General features: G+C 37.1%; 1 protein-coding gene across 41 annotated transcripts in view; it reads right to left on the bottom strand.

The window, feature by feature from the left end:
- Nucleotides 1-14614, bottom strand: part of PTPRD (protein tyrosine phosphatase receptor type D) — a 2065421-nt gene extending 2050807 nt beyond the window's left edge. For 40 of the 41 annotated variants that reach the window (XM_088793168.1, XM_074330438.2, XM_074330432.2 and 37 more), the window contains exon 1: nucleotides 13987-14614. The gene's annotated coding sequence lies outside the window, so the exon portion shown is untranslated. The remainder of the gene's footprint in view (nucleotides 1-13986) is intronic. The other variant, XM_074330406.2, reaches the window with a different exon arrangement.
- Between the last annotated feature and the right edge of the window lie 4109 nt (nucleotides 14615-18723).

The raw sequence follows: 18723 nt of genomic DNA on the forward strand, positions 1-18723 counted from the left end.
ATTTGGAAGATAAGGCAACAGAACATACTCAATCAAAACAGCAAAAAGGACAAAGAATCCAACGCAAATGCGGATAGTTTAAGAAGCATCTCAGACAACATCAAGCATACCAACCTTTGCATTATAGTTGTAACAGCAGGAGAAGAAAGTAAGGAAGGAATTGGAAACCTGTAAGAAATAGTGATGGAAAACTTCCCTAAAGTGGTGAAGGAAATAGACTTTCAGGCCCAGATAGACCAGAAAGTCCCAAACAAGATAAACTCAAAGAAGCCCACATGAAGACACATCATAATTAAAATGACAAAGGCTAAAGACAAAGAGAGACTCTTAAAAGCAGCAAGAAAAAAGCAGTTAATTACATACAAGGGAGCTCCCATAAGAATGTCAGTTGATTTCTCAACAGAAACTTTGTAAGTCAGAAGGGATTGGTAGGAAATATTCAAAATTATAAAAGGCAAGGACCTACAACCAAGATTAAGACCTACAACCAGCAAAGCTGTCATTTAGAATCAAGGACTTCCCAGACCAAAAAAACAAAAGACTAAAGGAGTTCAACACCACCAAACAAGTATTATAAGAAATGTTAAAGGGACCTCTTTAAGAAGAAGAAAGTGGAGAAATAAAACAAAACAAAAAAAGATTAAAAATATGAATAATAAAATGGCAATAGATACATATCCATCAACAATTATTTTAAATGTAAAAGTATTAAATGCTTCAAGGATGTCTGAATGAATAAGAAAACAAGACCCTTACATATGTTCCTACAAGAGAGTCACTTCAGATCCAAAGACACACACAGACTGCAAGTAAAGGGATAGAAAAAGATATTTCATGAAAATAGAAAAAAAAAAAAAAAAAAGTGTGGGGGTAGCAATACTTTTACCAGACAAAACAGACTTTAAAACAAAGGTTATAACAAGAGACAAAGAATTAATTCCACTTCATGGTATTTATCTGAGGAAACCCAAAATGCTACCTCAAGGGATGTGTGCATCCATATGTTCATTACAGCATTATTAACAATGGCCAAGATGTGGAGGCAACCTGGGTGTCCATCAATGGAAGAATGGATAAAGAGGAGGCTATATATATATACAATGGAATATTGCTCAACAATGGCAGGAAATGGGTTCTTGCCATCTGCGATGGCACGGATGGACATAGAGGGTATTGTACTGAGTGGAATATATCAGACAGAGAAAGAGATGCAATGTGACTTAGCTTATATGTGGAATCTAAAGAACAAAATAAACGAACAACGAAAATGAAAAATAAATAAATCAGGAAGACTTTTCCCAAGGCAATCAGGATTGATTAACTTAACAAAAATCAATTATTTTTTGAAACCATTATATAAACAAATTTCCTTTAAAAATAATTCCTATTTGGTAATCACACAGAAAATTGGTCATATAGCATCCAAATATTCAACAAATCTTTTTCGAACTTCTTAGTATCAAAGCTACATTAAAAACATATCATATATTGTTTCTATTTTCCATCTGCAACATTCTCTTCAAGACAGATTTTATGTTATACAATGTGCACCACATGGCTGGAAAGTACACCCAAATTCTTAAGATTGATGAGAGTAACTACATATATGCAGTACTCAACAGATGTTACAGTAGCATCTCCATCAACAAAGAGCTGGAGCTCAGCCAGCTGTGAGCAGCAAAGGCTGTGCCTAAGGGACCTGGGCTACAGTAAGAAACCCACACAGTTCCAGGATGGTAAGCCAAGGGAGGCTGACCACTTTGGAGTTGGCAGGGGAAACACAACATAAAATTTTGCTAGAGATTTTGCTTTGTATGGAATATACTGGCTACTGCTGGGAAGCAATAGAAACTGATCAATCTGTTGTGCAGAAGTAATACAGTAGGTGGTTCTTCTTAAGCAAAGCCACACACACAAAAAAAAAAATCCCTCAAAAGTTGTCATTCTGTTACATACATATATATATATATATATATATATATATATATATATATATATATATATATATATATATGGTGTGTGTGTATAGTGTGTGTGTGTATGTCATGGGCTAGAAAGGATACTCATAATACTCTGAAATCAGATTCAAAATTAGTGTCTGGAAGACACATACATCTAATTTTAGAAAATTTAAGACAGATTCCTCAACAGGGAAAATGCAATTATAAATGTTTGCCATCATTAGCATTTTCGTCATAAGCTACCTAAATTACACCATTTTTAACTGGCTTTAATATAGAATACATGAGGGAAGGGGTGGAGAAGGTAAGACATAGATGAAAAGGTAGTTTGCAACCTGAGTAAAACAGGTACCTTTATATAACTCAAATTTTTTTAAACATTATACTCCTTGCAAGAAGGAATCTTTTAATGTTTTAAGCTTGATCAGATCTGTATTATTTTTTAAATCCTTTGGTGGCAGAGAAAATAATAGAGGAGACAAAGTATAGGTAAGGATACAGGAAATAGTCATCCAGGTAAGATTGGTGCTATGAACTGACTGCTTGTGTCTTCCCAAAACTCACATAGTGAAACCTATTCCCCCATTGGATGGTATTTTGAGGTAGGAATTTTAGATGGCTAGGTCGTGAGGGTACAGCCCTCATGAATGAAATTAGTACTCTTGTAAAGAAATAGCATAGAGCCTCCTTGCCCCTATCCCATGTGAGAACTAACAAACAGAAGGCTGTATATGAAACAGGAAATGGGCTCTCACCAGGCACCAAATCTGCCAGCAACTTGATCTTGGACTTCCCAGCCTCCATAACAGTGAGACATAAATTTCTGTTGTTTATAAGCTACAGACTATGGTATTTTTGTAATCACAGCCCCAATGGATTATGGCAATTGGTAAGACTCTGAAGCAAATTGACGGTCATAGGGAAAGATTTGGCAAAAAATAAAAGGTGAGCCTGACAGAGCTTGGTCACTGGTAGGTATCTGTTTATGGCAGGACTCTACTGAGCTAAATGTGGATACTGCTACAAATTTGATGAGGCCATCTAGACTTCTGAAAAAAAAAGAAAGAAAAAGGCTCTGGAGGTCTGAGTACTGGGAACTACCTCGATCAATCAACACTTGGGAAGGGTCCTGAGCTTGGAGGGACAGCATAGAGAAAAGGGGAAATCATGTCAGGTTCTGTTACGCCCTTGAAGTTGCAAATTTGCTTATTTTAACTAATTGCAATACCTATTACATCTGTTCCTACACAAACCTAATCCAAAATATCTTGTATTACTCATGCTGTATATCCAAATTATATTGTGTATAATGAATATATTACATTTCTAAAATAATTAGGGCCACTCTGGACCTGAAGATTGCATCTCATTTCTTTGTAAATCAAAAAGAAATAAAAGACAGTATTGCTAATGTGTTAAACATTCCAGGGATTCTTTGTTCTTCATTCTTGACCACTCTTCCTCAGTCAAGCTTTCCAGTGACAGTAGGCCAACATTCAATTTGTAACAAATAGTATACGGGCTCTGTGAAGGTCTCTAGTGGACAAATTTGCATCATAAAACTGCCCAGTCTGGCACATTTTCTACTCCTCAATTCTCATTTACAACTGAAAATTCATAGCAAGTTATCAGAACACTTCAGGGAAGAAAGACTTTAGGAAGACCCTGGGGAGAGAGGGTGAAGATAATCCAGTTACCCTGCTTGCTAAGTATTTACTGTCTTTCACTCCTGAAAGAAAGAGCTTTGAACATCTTGAAATATGAGTCATGAAACAACTTTAACTTTCTATGTTTGGTATAATATATTCCCCCCAATATAGGGGAAAAGCAACATTTTTTTTTATCTTTGCAATCTATTAGTATTAATTAAAATGATAACTTGACAAATGTGTACCTAAGACATATGAAGCGTTGATCAATAAATTAAGAAAAAGCAAAGGTAATGCTTTTTCATTCAATTTTAAAACGTCACACAGTATTTCTGATAATTTTACAGAGCATCTAAAATATTGCTCTTGTCCTTTCAAAATTAGGGCACCAGATTCCCATCGATATTTCTCCATCAAGCATTTATCATACCCTAGAAACCCAATAAATGTTGACTGAGGATTATTTTATTCAATCTTTCTTTAATTTCGAGGTTAATGTAGAAGTAACAGTTTAAATTTCCTATCCTTATAATCTAAAAATTAAATCACAATTTATGTAGTAACTCATATTCCTTCCATTCATTTTTAAGTTTCAAGTAAGTAGTCATACTAAAATTTAAGAACAGTGATCAAACTACTGGGGAAAAAATGCCAATAAAAGTAGTTTACATTTGCAATCAAATTACACTTAGGACAAATTTAACCCAGTGTGATGCAATGGTGTAAATAATACCCAGACCGCATGCCAATGAGGCATAAATGTAGTAAGAGTTCAAGCACATTAATGTAATTAAAATGATTCTTACAGGATCCACTTTTGGTTTTCTTTTATTTCTTTATTGCTTATGATCAGAATCCCTTATATTATACTTGGCATCAGTTAATTATCCCCATAGTCTCATTTCACTATCATGGAAACTGTACACTATGGATCTCTGAAGTATGTTCACTGCTAAGTGGGGCGCTCTTGACCCTAAACTTTACTCCATAGTACATTCTGACCACATCTTCCCTGCTTCTGTGCTTTTCTGTTCTGCCGTACCTTTTCCACAGGACAAATGGCCTCTAACATCTTCCATGATTCTCAGGAGACTGTGGTTCTTGGTCACCAGACACCAAGTGGATCACGGTGTGTAGAGCACTGATGCAGCATAAAATCTGTGGCCACAAAGCTATGGAGGGCTGAGTGGTGGGAACCACCTTGATCAATCTACTCTTGGGAAGGGTCCTGAGCTTGGAAGTACACCACAGAGAAAAGCAGAAAGCATGCCTGATTCTGTATTTCCTGAATCAAATATTCCAGGCAATAAACCCAAAAGCTTCACGCCATACTTACCTACTCAATTCTGGAAACAGATATCTGGAGATAGTATGCCTTGATGCGTTGGTCCTTACATCTCTGTTCCCTCTGAGTAACACTTTCACAATGTTCTATTTACATGGTATCATTTACGTACAATAACTTGTGTTCATTTTAAAGGAATTGTATCATAAAAGCAGAGCCTGGATGCATCATTTTTTCCACCTGTGTTACATAGAAACTATGCCATTGTGGAATTCCTCATATATACATTAGTGTATACTAATGTTGTACATCTGAGAAAATATATTTAAATCTATGTGCCAAAACACAAATATTGCAAAGCTGTTTAAAATGTGGGATCCACAGCCAGAGTGTATAGCTGCTTCACTTGCTATGCTACCTTGGTCAAGTTTACTTGCTTCATCATGTATAAATTAAAGAGAAGTGAATCAACTTCACATGTAGGAATAAATGAGTTAATTCATATAAAGCACTTAAAACAGCGACTGATATATATTGCAGAGTCAATAAATGTGAGCTATCATTATCACTTTCTACCTAGAGATTTGTTCACAGGTCATAAGAAGGAATTATGAGATAAAAATAGTCCAAGAACCCAAAAAGAAAATAAACCCTGAGGCCATCTCTGATTAGGAAAAAAAAAAAAAGGTCCTTAATTTTAATGCCACCATAGAAGTGATGGATTGTTTGTGAAATGTGGATTGTTATACCAATGAGACAGACTACTGAGCGATAAGGGAACTGCACAATGCAAACAATGGTCAAATATATTTTAAAATATTTTCAACATGCACTTTTATATTCTCATATGGCCAACAGAGTCATCCCAGTGTGTCTGTAATACCCAGTTTCCATTAAGGTCAAGGAAAATGGACAGAAGAGGGAACCTCACCAAGAGAAACAGAAACGGGAAAAGATAGGCTTATTGAATAAGGGAGAAAAGAAGCCTGCCCTGGAAGGAACCATACATTCTCTTCTGACCTATCCTCCTAAACTGATTCATCTCCAGATTCATTCTCAGCTATGGCCAAAGTAATTCCCTTCTATGAAAACAGTATGTGCATAAATAAATGATAGACAGATATAAATATATACAGAGATATAGATATACAGAGATATAGATATAGATATATAGATATATAAATATAATTAGAATATTTCTTAAGATAAACTACTCCAAATAGCCTGTAATTTTCAATGTTTTCTTAGCAAATGTGTAATTTATGTTATTAAATCCTGGCAAGTTTCCACAATGAAAGGGGTGCTTGGGAAAATAGGATGGCATCAAGACTCTATAAAACAAAAGGAAGGCATACTTTCCTGAGGGGCAGGAAAATGGGAGATTAAAGGTCTGAATTCAATTCTTTAAAGCACATAATTCTACCACAAGAAAGCCCTGTTGTCCTCAACCACATAGGTATAAATGATGATTCTAAACCTGTGTTACAGAGCTAACCACATATGTTTCCTAGGAGGAAACAAATGGATAGCACAGATGACACAGAATGAACACATCCATTCAGAGGAGAACCCACCGGACATCCTAACACACTAAAATTACAAGCAATGATTCACTGAAATAAATACCAGGAACAAATATTAATTAAGAACGAATTGAGTATAAAATACAATGGGAAATTCCAAATGATGGAAAAATATTTTTCTTATCTTTGTGATGCATATCGAGCAACATCAAGGTTTAGAAATATAAAGTATCTTTGAGGGTGAAACAATATTATGTGGGCACTGCTTTTCAAATGTTCCTGTTGAATAATATTATACCATTAGTATAATATTTGGTAAGGGTTTTTAGAAAGAATAAAGAGGGAAATTCTTTAAAATTATTCAGAAATGTTCCTATTATCTCTTCTAGAGGAAAATCAAGAGGTCATCTTAGGGTAATGTTTTAACTTCAAAAATATCTAATAACACAAGGAAATTTCTAAAAATTTAAATTACACTTTTTCTTCCTTTTTGGTTATTTGATACAAAGTACATATTATCCGCCCTCTTAAGAAAATAACTCACACATCAAAACGTACAGGTGGAATTCGCTCTCTTTCCTCTGTCTGTTCTCTTTCCTGAGAAAACCAATGTACTTCTCCTCTGATGCTTTGGTTACAACTGAAATAATAGCATATGCCTTGACTATAACTTGTATCCTTGGATTTTTAAATATAAGTGATTGGTACATAGATTGTGACCTGCTACCATGGTATGCAGATTTATTTGAGTTTTCTATATCTTGTAGATATGAGGATGGTGTAGTAGTATGCTTATTGTGTCTTACTGATTCTCTAGAACTCTGGAGAGTGGGGTGCATGAAGAATTAGCCTTGGAGTAACCAGCTTTGAAGATGATAAATGATGTCAACTAATTCCAGTGGAATACAGCACAGCCTGCAGCTGCTAAATCAGCAACAAGGATTCCACCCAGCTTCCAAAAGAGATGCCTCTGAATCAGGATGACAGAGAAGGAGAGGGCAAAAATGGTAAAGGAAGGAATGCATTTGGAAATTTTTCAGGGACTTGAAAGAAGAGATTCTTTAGAGAGATTCTAGTTTCTCTGAAATAAAAAAAAAGGTTTGATAACGGGGAAACATTTCATAAGAACATAAGATGGTCACAATTTGGGCAATTATGTATTGCTAGCTCGTGAGTGGTTTACTCAGCAGTTTGTGCACATAGGAGACTCAATAAATACTTGGGTACGAAACAGTATATGGGTTCCACTGCTATGTGGTACATACTGTATAATCCCAACTAATTATTCTGACTCAACAATATATACAAATTGGGAAATAGAAGAGGGTGTAAGTTCTAGAAATATGGCATAATTTAGCTATGGTGCCTAAATTACTGTTCTATCCCTGATATCTGTGGTAAAATTAAAAAGGAATCAATGTAGATCATGAACTGATAAACTGACCTTACCAATTGTTCCAAATGGATAAGTTCTAGTAATGGCAAAAACTGAAACTATGACACAGTGAAGGTATCGGCCAGAATCCCTATCAATCTGATGACCATTTACCCCAAGGTGATTAGTCATCTCTGATTTTGAAACCCATCTGTGGGAAATAGAAGAAGTAGAAAAATAATGCCTCTAGGGTGAGATTAACAAGTCTCCTTCCTCCATCCTGTTCTCTCGCCACCCTTATTTTATATGTCTAAGTAGAAGTTCTCATTCTAATCATAAAGATTTTAGGTGACTGTATTGGAAGAGCATCTTCGGGATACAAGCTTATACGAGTATTTTTCTTCCTACCTAAATAAAAGCCTTGAACGAGTGGCCTAGACTAGTTCATTTAAAAAACGGAAACACTCTTTCATTCTTGTTTTTATTTTATTTTATTTTATTTTATTTTGTGTTTTCCCCTCTGTTTCTACGTTCTAAATTAACCTTTCCTGAAACTGGAAGGAAGCTGTGTTCTAGGCTTTTCTCTAACTAGTACCATGTTATCAAAGAAATAAGAGTACAGACTATGATAGAAATGTCATAATGCCTGTGTTTAGTGGGTAAGTAGTAAAAAGCAATATATACACAATGCTTGCCTGGCTTTGTTCTCTGTTCATTTAGCTGTTAAAGGGTCACTACCCCCCCCCCCCCCGCTTTTTTTTAAACACAAACTGTATTTGAGAAATTTAACTTTGGATAGTTTTTTAAAAGTATAATTCACAGCGGTTCCCATACAATAAATGCATTAATAGACTTGTGTATCTGACTGTTTAAATATATGTGCTTAAAAGTAATTTTTTATAGAAGTTCATTAATTCTGTGTTTAAGTGTAATACATTTATTTCCTTGCAAAGTAAATCAGATTACGTTATATATGTAATGAATCTTACAACATGGCATCCCAGAAAAAAATACATACATTTAAGTTAATTTTAGATTAAAGATGACTGCTTTTATGTAACCATCTCATAATCAAATGTTAGTTTGTTCCTTTCATTGTGTTTGTTTGTTTGTTTGTTTGTTTGTTTGTTTTCCCACATCTAATATAAGCTCAAATAGCAGTAAGTCTGGCAAGTAAGGTCCATAATAACAAATGTGAAAGAACAGCAGTTATTTTTCTCTGCAATTCAATACATCACAACCTTAAAAATATTAAATTATTATAATATATTTAGAAAATATAAGGAGTTATTACAAGAGGCAAGGAATTGGTAATACGGTATATTGTTGAACTAAAATCCATGGATTTAAGAACTAATCAGACACCACTTCTATCCAGGAATAATGTCTTGTTTTTTCTTTAAGAAAGGAAGCACTTAAAATTAACATTGTATGTACTGTTCTCTGTGTTCATTTTCATGATTAGAAGTTTTGTCATTATACAATACTTTTAGAGGAAATGCATTGTATCATATCTCATCAATGAAATTATTGTATTGATAATTTACTAATAGGTATATAAATCATTGTCTATGTACTTACTTGCCAATGTGGGCTCTTAAATACAACTGTAAAACCTCTCTGTGAACTTGGGAAATTCATCTCAACTTTGTAGTTTTTAATCTTTAAAGTCTTTGGTTTCCTCTTTAAATTACAGGGCTGAAATAAATTTTTCTATTGTTCCTTTTAGCTGTGACAGTCTGTAACATGTATCTCAGAAAACAAAATATGAGTTTACTTAAATTGTGCATATTTATCTGAATATGATATTGTAAACTAGCACATATGGAGAAACTAAGAGGAGAAAAAAAGGAAGTCAAAAGATACTAAGCAATTCACTTTATTTTTGTTTTCTTACACCCTTCTGCAATTCAATAGAATAACAAAGTCAAAGATACTTATACATATAATATTCTTTCAGGATCAAAAGGTGGTTAAGAGGAATATTTAACCATCCCAGATATATTTAACCACCCCCTTCCTTCCACCCTCCTCCTCCAAAGCCACTCCAAATAAACATTTAATCCATAAGGCAATAGTGTCCAGGCACTGCCAGCCTGGCTTCAGGATGATTTCATTAGTTCTCTTTCAAACAAGATGGCTGCCCCTAACTCCTGTATGGATTTTCAAGCTGTCACAGTGTAATCTGACAATTTGCTAAACACTACTAGTAATTATATTAGTAATTATATTAGCTTGTTTCATGAGATTTTGGAATTCAAATGGTCTCAAATTGTAGGCCAATTTCCACACTTGACAGAACAGAAGAGAAAACCCAGGTATAGAGTCCAAGTCACCTCCCTGAGGTCACAGACAATTATAACGATGAGAAGAAAACTCAAAACCTTTGATTCTGCAATCACTTAAGTGCTCACCCAGTGGGTAATTTTTATTTTTTATTCATTGTTCAACAAATTTTTAAAGAGTTTGAAAAAGCACAAGCATTATTGCAGGCACAATTAACTTGTACATTGATTATACCAATGGAAATTCATTTATTCTTTATGGATGTCAAATTTCTTCTGACCAGTCTGATTAAAACCCAGTGAACTGACAGTAGTCATAGAGAATTTGCATGTAAATATATATGAAGATAAACAAATTCAAAAAGTACTCAACAGGATGCAAAATCTTACCCATCCAATTTTCTCTATAACTTTTAAATTAGCATTATTGAATATATATTATCACATCATTTGCATTAATTATTTAAATTCACAATAGATGTAAATCCAAAAAGATATTACTGATATTGAGGTATTTTCTCCAAAAAAAGAGGAATCTTGAAATAAAGTTATTTGTTTTATTAATCATGAGAGATAGATTGATAAATATATATCGATAGGTGTATTCAATTAAGCAGTTGTGAAAATCACATTTTTCAGTAATTATAAAAAAGATAACATTAGGTGGGTATATTTAAAATGTATAGTATGGATTTCCAGTCATATGTTCTTAAAATATCTATAAAATTTGTCCATTCCTCACTTTCTCCCATAATCCAGTCTTGGAATGAAGGGACATTGAAAGTTACATTAATGATACTTCTCTAACTGCAAAACAATTTACACCAGTGGTAAACACAACAATTTTCTTGTGTACTATTAGCCATTTCTAAAATTTCACGATAGTATCCAGCTAATTATTTTATATAACCAGATATATTTTAGCTTTTCTCTTACACTTACATTACTAAAGAAAAATGTCCTTTGCACTTGCAGGTTGCACCTGACCCCTACTAGTAATACACAGAAGAGGCAGAATGTCATCCCATAGAGGGAAAGACAAAACAAATTTAAAAAATAGGTCAGCCTTGCGATATCACACACCTAATTAACATGTTTTACTTTCTAAATTAAATCTTTTAAGTAAACAATAATCATATCCAAGGACTTCCATAAAATATATGACCATGTCTACAAGGTAATCTTTAAATTACCACAGTTACAGGACTAGACCTGTAAATTCTGTTAATATTAAAAGAAAAAAGAAGTATTTTTGCCTTCACCAACTGCAACTGTAAGCAAATACAGGTATGCAGTGCTTTATTAGTAAGAAATCCTTTAGTAAGCACACGTTAGAGGAATTAATCATTCATTCCCTGCAGACTGCTTATGTATTTCATCTGGCCATTATCTGATCTGAATAACAAGAACAATTGCATAATAAAACACATTACTGCTGACACTAGCAACTTTCAACTTTACGGCTGCAACCACCTCTGTATTGTACAGAAAGCTGGTGGGGAAAATAAATAAATAAAGCAAAAAAAAAAAAAAAAAAAACCCTGACAATTAAATCACCCCATCCAGCTTTGACTTTTTCCTGTTATTATATAAAGACAGTGATCATATAAAATATGTGTCAGCTTTGCTAGAAACAGTTTTAATTCAGGCTATTTTCCTCAGGTAAATAGAGATAGAATGTGTGTCAGATTAGTTTTCATGTTAATTATAAATCTTTGCTTTCAGATATTTGAACAGGATCAACAATTTTGTCATGCCTTTTCTACTGTGGAAAATATGTCCAATTATATATATATATATATATATATATATATATATATATATATATATATACACACACACACACACACACACACACACACACACACACACACCGGGGGTGCCAAAAAAATGTATATACATGACTTGTATTCATCTTTTGCTATCAGTATATATTGAGTATTAAAATTTTAATACAGCTTTTTCCTTTCTTAAAACGTGCATACATTTTTTGGGCACCCTCTGTACATAATGATATGTTTGAATCGCTCTTAGATTTGGTTACTTCAATACAATCTTACCCTTCATTTTTCAACATTGTTTTTTCAAACATCAGATATACTCTCAGATGTTGATGGTCACAAATGAGTAGAGGTCATAAGCTATACACCAAAACTGATCAGCCAAGGGCTTCGTTTTAAATTATTTAAGTTCATTATAAACCAATAACAGAAATGACAGCTGAGAGTAGTAATATCTCTAAGAAAACCCATTTGGATAGTAAACAAAGTAACATACAAGAATCTTTTCCAAATGATTTCAATGGATGAAAACTTCATGTCAACAAATTCATCAACTGCCCTACTGTTATTTCATTACCATAAAAACTTATGTCCCAAGATATTAAGTGTTCAACCTTAAATAACCATAACAACTCTACAAGATCTTTCCTTTTTTAAACATTGCACATTAGTTTAATCTTAAATGTTTAAATGAATGCCGAATGAATATAGCTGCTTTTATATACTCATTTGAGTAAATATAAAGGCATTTTTTTTCACTTGACCATTATTAAAAATTCAATATAAGAAAGCTCTCAGGTATTATTTGATAGGAAGGTGTTTTGTTGAATTGAAATTATCTGTGAGATCAGTAGTTTCAATTTTCAGTCTTGTTTATAACTCAAAGCAATTTGATTTAAAAAGTGTGTTTTATGTTGAGATAGAAAACTAAAAGTTCAAGACAAAACAAACTTTTTTTTAATCACTATTTAACAGTAGTCAGTAAGAGTGTTATTGTGTCAAAGAACTTTGAATTTGTTCAAAATCAGCTCTTTTTTTAATCTAAATTGCAATTCCTACTGTATGTATTGTATATGGAACAATGCAAGAAGAATTAGATTCAGAGTCCATTTGGCAGTGATAAGGGGAAAAAAATGCTGAAATGTTATTGATTCTCTCCCTCTTGTGCAAAACAAACTGACTCAACTATATTTTTCCTGACATAACACAAAGGTTTTATTTAGATATTTCAAAATATTGGCAAATGTTATACTACATCTTTTAAAAGATATTGTTAACCCTTTCACAGAGGGCGGAACCTGCTTTTGCAGAAATGCCTCAGCACCTGGCACAGTGATGTTAACCCCAAGAGTAATACTGCCTGCAAAAGTTTTTGATGCAGAGATATTCAGCCCTAGGAGACACCTTAAATCTGTCACTGGCTGCTGAGCCAGTCACAGTTTATAACCTGCTGTGTCAAAGTCACAGTCCCAGCTCCTGTCCTCTCCAAACCAATTTTTCATATCCCCTCTCCAAATTAATTACATCCAAATTCTCCAAACTAGGCTAGTTCCAGGATTTTCCTCCACATCGTATCTACCTACAAGCATTGAGAAACCGCAACAGAATTTCCTTCTGGTCTTTCAAAGCATCTTTATTAACTTTCCGTTGACCCAATTTTTGGGCAAGCCCTCTTCCGAAGATAAAACAAGCGACCACGTGAAGTCAGACATGGATGGAAGTAGGTGTGGATTAAGGTTGAGGTTGAAGGTAGCGGGAGAAGTATACCAGTAGGGTTAGGATTGTCAAACGTTTTCTAGGTAACCATTCTTAAATCTTAGAACCATCAAACGTTTCACAAACGAGGCTCCCTATACTCCGAGAACCATAAGACTTTAAACATCAGATCCCCAGTAAGGTTGCCCATACTGCACACTGAAGTCTCGGGGCTCACCCTCAGAAAGAAAAAAAAAAAAAAAAGAAAGAAAGAAAAGCTTAGCAAACCACGTCTCAATTAGGAACTACTGAAGTTAAATAAGTCAACTTCTTCCTCCGTAAAACACACAAACTGACCATGCCACTGGGGCAAAAGCATTCAGCATATGTCTCACTTTAGAGTCAAGAAATCCAAAAGCACAGTTTACTTACGAAAGCAGCCGCTCCGGTCCTCCTTGGAAACCCCGAGGAGTCTCCTCTCTTCTTTCCTACCAGTCAGATAAAGAACCGTCTCTCTATTCCACACAGGCCCAGAATAAACTGCAAGAAAGGGCAGCACACGCACAGCAGCCCGTCGGGCTTCGGCTTTGGTGGGGTGCTTCCGGTTCGGTTTGTTTCAAAAGTGGGATCCTCTTTGCCGGAGGGAGGGGGCAAAGACAGACGGAAACCAGGGCGCTCCGCAAGCTTGCTCGGATCCTGCCAATTGTTCTGAAGGCAAAGTACCTGCGCCCCGGCGGCCGAGGCGGCCTGACAGCGAGGCGCGCGGGGAGCAGGCGGAGGAGCAGCACCAGCGGGCGCCGGCCGGCGGGGAGCGCAGGGCGGGGAGGCCGCCGAGCGGCTAGCGGAGCAGCGGCGGCCGCGCGACCAGGCAGGCGGCTGTCAGGGCGAGGCGCTGCCCCACGCGCTCGGGCCGCCGGGTGCGGGCGCGGCGGGTCGGGGAGCCGAGGCGGCGAGCATCTCCCGGCCGCTCCCGCTCGCTCGCTGGCTCGCTGGCTCGCAGGCGCTCGCGCTTCCTCCCGCTCGCTCACACAGACACACGCCCCACGTCTCCACAGCTGCCGCTCCGCCGCACGCACTCACCTGCATTTCCTTAACGAGCCACTTGATGGCTGCCAGCGGCGCGGGCCGGGCTCCGGCGGGCGGGAGCAGCGGCGGGGAGAACACGGCGCGGGGTGTTCCGAGCACCCGCCCCGGAGGCGGCGGCGGCAGTGGCTGGGCGAGCTGGTGATGTGGGGCGGAAGGGGGGACCCCGGCGGCGACCACGAGCTGCCCCTACTCGAACCAGGCTGACCCCGTGACCCGGAGACCTTGACGGAATCCCGGGGTTCAGGGTAAAGTGGTCAGCGCGGGGAGACGAGGACTTGTCAGGCACAGGCTATTCCCGACCATTAAAGCCACAGCGGACTTGTCCAGGTGTGGATCCTGATTGAGCTGCTTCGGGTGTTCGCGTGCTTTCGATGATTTCATTTGTTTCACTATTTCATTTTAGAGGGAAAGCTGGCAGCAAGGGTTAGGGGTGGTGGGTATAAAAATGCAAGAGACAGAGATTTAATTGGCAATACAATACATGCTTATGAAGAGACAATTTTAGTGAGGGGTAGAGAAGGGGAGCCGAGGCTTCTTGGGCAGGAGGTGTTCTGCACCTCAGGTATTGGATATAGTTTTCAGTTGGGGTGCTTAGCAGCCAGGCGGGGCTGGACAGAGATAAGGGGCTCTGCCAAGTAGTGATTGAGAAGGGGAAATCCTGTGATGAGTGGCTGGAAACCAGCCTCCCTACTGCGGAGAGGACAAGGACAGCATGTGGGGTGATATATTCCCCACCTGTTTACTACCCCAACGTAGAGTGGTCGGTGCCTCTCAGGTCGGTGCCTATCACAGACTCGGGAATCAGGGATGAGGGACTTAGATTCCCTGAGCAAAGCTAGAAAAGGGCTGTTGCTGGGGAAGAGGGATGGCAGGAAGGAGGAAACCTAGCAGAAAGCTTTTATCACTTTACCCATTGCTCTCCTCTTATCACAACATACAGCTATGGCAACAAGAACATTGTCATTATGTTGGTACTTTAAAAACAAACAAACAAACAAACAAACACAAGCCAAAATAATTATCCGGTTGTATTAATACGACAGAACCTTGTATTAATACGACAGAACCTCGTCAAAAGTGCTGTAAGCGTTGTGTGAGAGAATACAAAAAGCCATAAGCCCTCTGCTTTCTTTATATGTCCACGATCTAATAGCAGAACTGTCACTTTCTCCCAAAGAAAATTAAAGCTTAATCAATGTAGGTGACATTTTTCCGAGGGTCCGTTCATTTGTTTCTTTCCATGCCTGCTGCATTACTTGTCATGTCCTTTTGCTCTTCAGGAGTGACCCTTCTGAACCCATCCCCTGCCTGGCTCCCTACTCAGCCTCCTTAAAAACACTGAGCTCACTCATCCAAGCAGGTCCACATGCGCACAGTCATTATCACTTAAAGCTGCTCTTGGAAATGATAGGACATAAGCCAAAAAGACTTATACCATGTGTGCAAGTGTATGTCTATCTTTGTAATAATGCAAAGCACCTGCCCCCTCATGGTGTTGTCTGTGCAAAATGATGACTAACTCATTCTCCCTCTCTCTCCTTCTCTTCCTCAGTCCCTCCCTCCCTCCTTCTCCCTCTGCACAAATACACACTCTCCTGTCTCAGTTCCTTCCTGTCAGTGTTCAATAGTGGTTTTACATGAACTTGGTTGCAAAGCCTCTGACTACTAAGAGCGAGTTGGAGCGGATTGGTCTGAGTGATGCTGGGGCTCAATGCTGCTGCTCTGTATCCTGTTATCACTCACTCAGTACATACACTGCTGTACTTAATGCCAAGTGGCAGCAGAAATGATTTCCTCTCTTGCTAATCGTGATAATATATTTGCCCTCCCTCGGAAACACATATAATTAATAATAAAAGAAATAATGCATCTTGAAACCATGGGAAGAGCAGATGGATGCTGATGTGGTGGTGTTAGTCACCGTTTCTGATGTTGCTGCGAAGACAATGTGACCACTTCTCCATTTCTGCTGCGTCTGGTGGAGTAAGCAAAGCATTTGGCCCTTTTACTGCATTCTCTGTTCCATCTTTCCCTTGACAATAGTTTGTGTATTTTAAATAAAGATTTCATTCTGCCAACCCGCAGGAAGCTTTTAACAACATGCAGCTGAGTGTGTCGATATCACATCTTTTTACTGCTGTATGGGGGTGTTCAGCAACTTGAAACTCATCTTCAGCCAAGCTGGCATCTCACAGAGACAGTGATCCCTGGGGAGGATTTACTCTTGGTTCTATACAACTATCCTTTGATGCCCTCTAGGAGAACACAGGAGACTTTAAACAATGGAAGTGTGAGGGTTATATTCAACCCCCTTCCTACTGCACTGCTCCACACTTAATACCACCAGTGTTAATTGTTAATTGCTTATGGTAGATACTTTATTAGTGATTCAGAGATACCTTTCCTGAAAAAGACTGAACCAAGTCTGAAGAGTTAAGAAAATATTACCTAACTACCTATCTGCACCACCTGTGATATTATGGTTTATTTTTCCTTCGTAAATGAAAAGGAATTGTCTTCTTTAAGTTATTGTTGTATATTGGCTTTTAAAAGGCAGCCACCTCTCTGGATTGGTCATTGTCAGTGAACCATGTGTTAAAAACAACTATAATCAGTATGAAACAAAAATAAACAACTGGAATGTGGGATAGGACATACGAGGTCTGACAATTAAGTTTGGGAACTCATGCTAGAAAAAGTGCTACACTTTTGTGATATTGCTGAATATCACTATGGTCACCTTCGTAGTACTCCCCCTGGGAAGCTATGCACTGACGCCAGTGCCTAGTCCACACTTCAAAGCAATTTTGGAATTCATTTTCTGGAATGGCCATCAAAGCTGTGGTCCTATTACCCTTAATGTCCTGAATGTCATCAAAATGTCTTCCTTTCAATATTTCCTTGATCCGTTGGTAAAGAAAGAAGTCTTTGGGGGCCAGATCAGGAGAGTAGGGAGGGTGTTCCAATACAGTTATTTGTTTACTGGCTAAAAACTCTCTCACAGACAGTGCCCTGTGAGCTGGTGCATTGTTGTGATGTAAGAGCCATGAAAAGTTCAAATCATCTAATTTTGTCACTCAGCCTTTTCAGCACTTCCAAATAGTAAACTTGGTTAACTGTTTGTCCAGTTTGTATAAATTCATAATGAATAATCCCTCTGATATTAAAAAAATAAATAAATAAAATAGCATCATTGCAAAAAGTTCGGGGACTTAATTGTCCAACCTGGTAAAAGCATAGTCTTGAATATCAGTCATCTAAGATTTGTCTCTCTTGAGGTTCCCTTTATTTTATCATGTTACTTCATTTACCAAAACTTTAGTTAGCCTTCTTATAGTTAGGATTATAATTGATTTTAACAGCCTGCTGTAAGTAGAAGAAATCTCCATTTTTATACTTGTATTTTTGAGGAGATTAAGTACTTTCATGTCTCAGTTTTTGAATTAGACGTACAGCATCAATAGCACCTCCACAGCAATAATTTGCTGTTCTATTATGTCCTTTAAACATATTAATAGCATCACGGGGAGAAAACAATAACAAAATAAAAAATTTAAAAAAAAATCTCACTAATTATACAACACCACATATTGTGGAATTGAAAATAAGGGAGAAGAAATAGATAACAGGGTGATAAGGGATCTAGGAAGATCAAGTAACCTGTTCCAAGGGAGACAATGATAGAAAGAGTTATTCTGTGACGACCCAACAGGTAGATGTGATTGGTCAGTAGTAGCCTCTCACACTTAACTTTGTTTTTTCTTCAGTCTGCAGAAATGGTGTACACTTAATTTGTTCTCCCTTTTCTCCTCTTTTCCTTTTAAACATACGCTGACTGGCAGAAACTATAAATAGAAACAATTTTATATTGATAACAGTGGAAAAATCATGCATTTAATGAGTCAAACTGCTCATACTTATTTCATATGAGACAAGGATAATCCTTTTCCCTTCAGCTTTCATTTTGGTCAATGAGAATGGAGTTCTAATTGACTAAATGGGTCTAATTTACCCAATTTTTTATAGATGATTTCCTACCAAGAAAGCTGCTTAGGAAACCTTAAAACACAATGAAACAAATGT

The sequence above is a fragment of the Rhinolophus sinicus genome, chromosome 16 (genome assembly GCF_057876585.1).
Source record: "Rhinolophus sinicus isolate RSI-liver-muscle chromosome 16, RSI-T2T, whole genome shotgun sequence".
Lineage (NCBI taxonomy): Eukaryota > Metazoa > Chordata > Mammalia > Chiroptera > Rhinolophidae > Rhinolophus > Rhinolophus sinicus.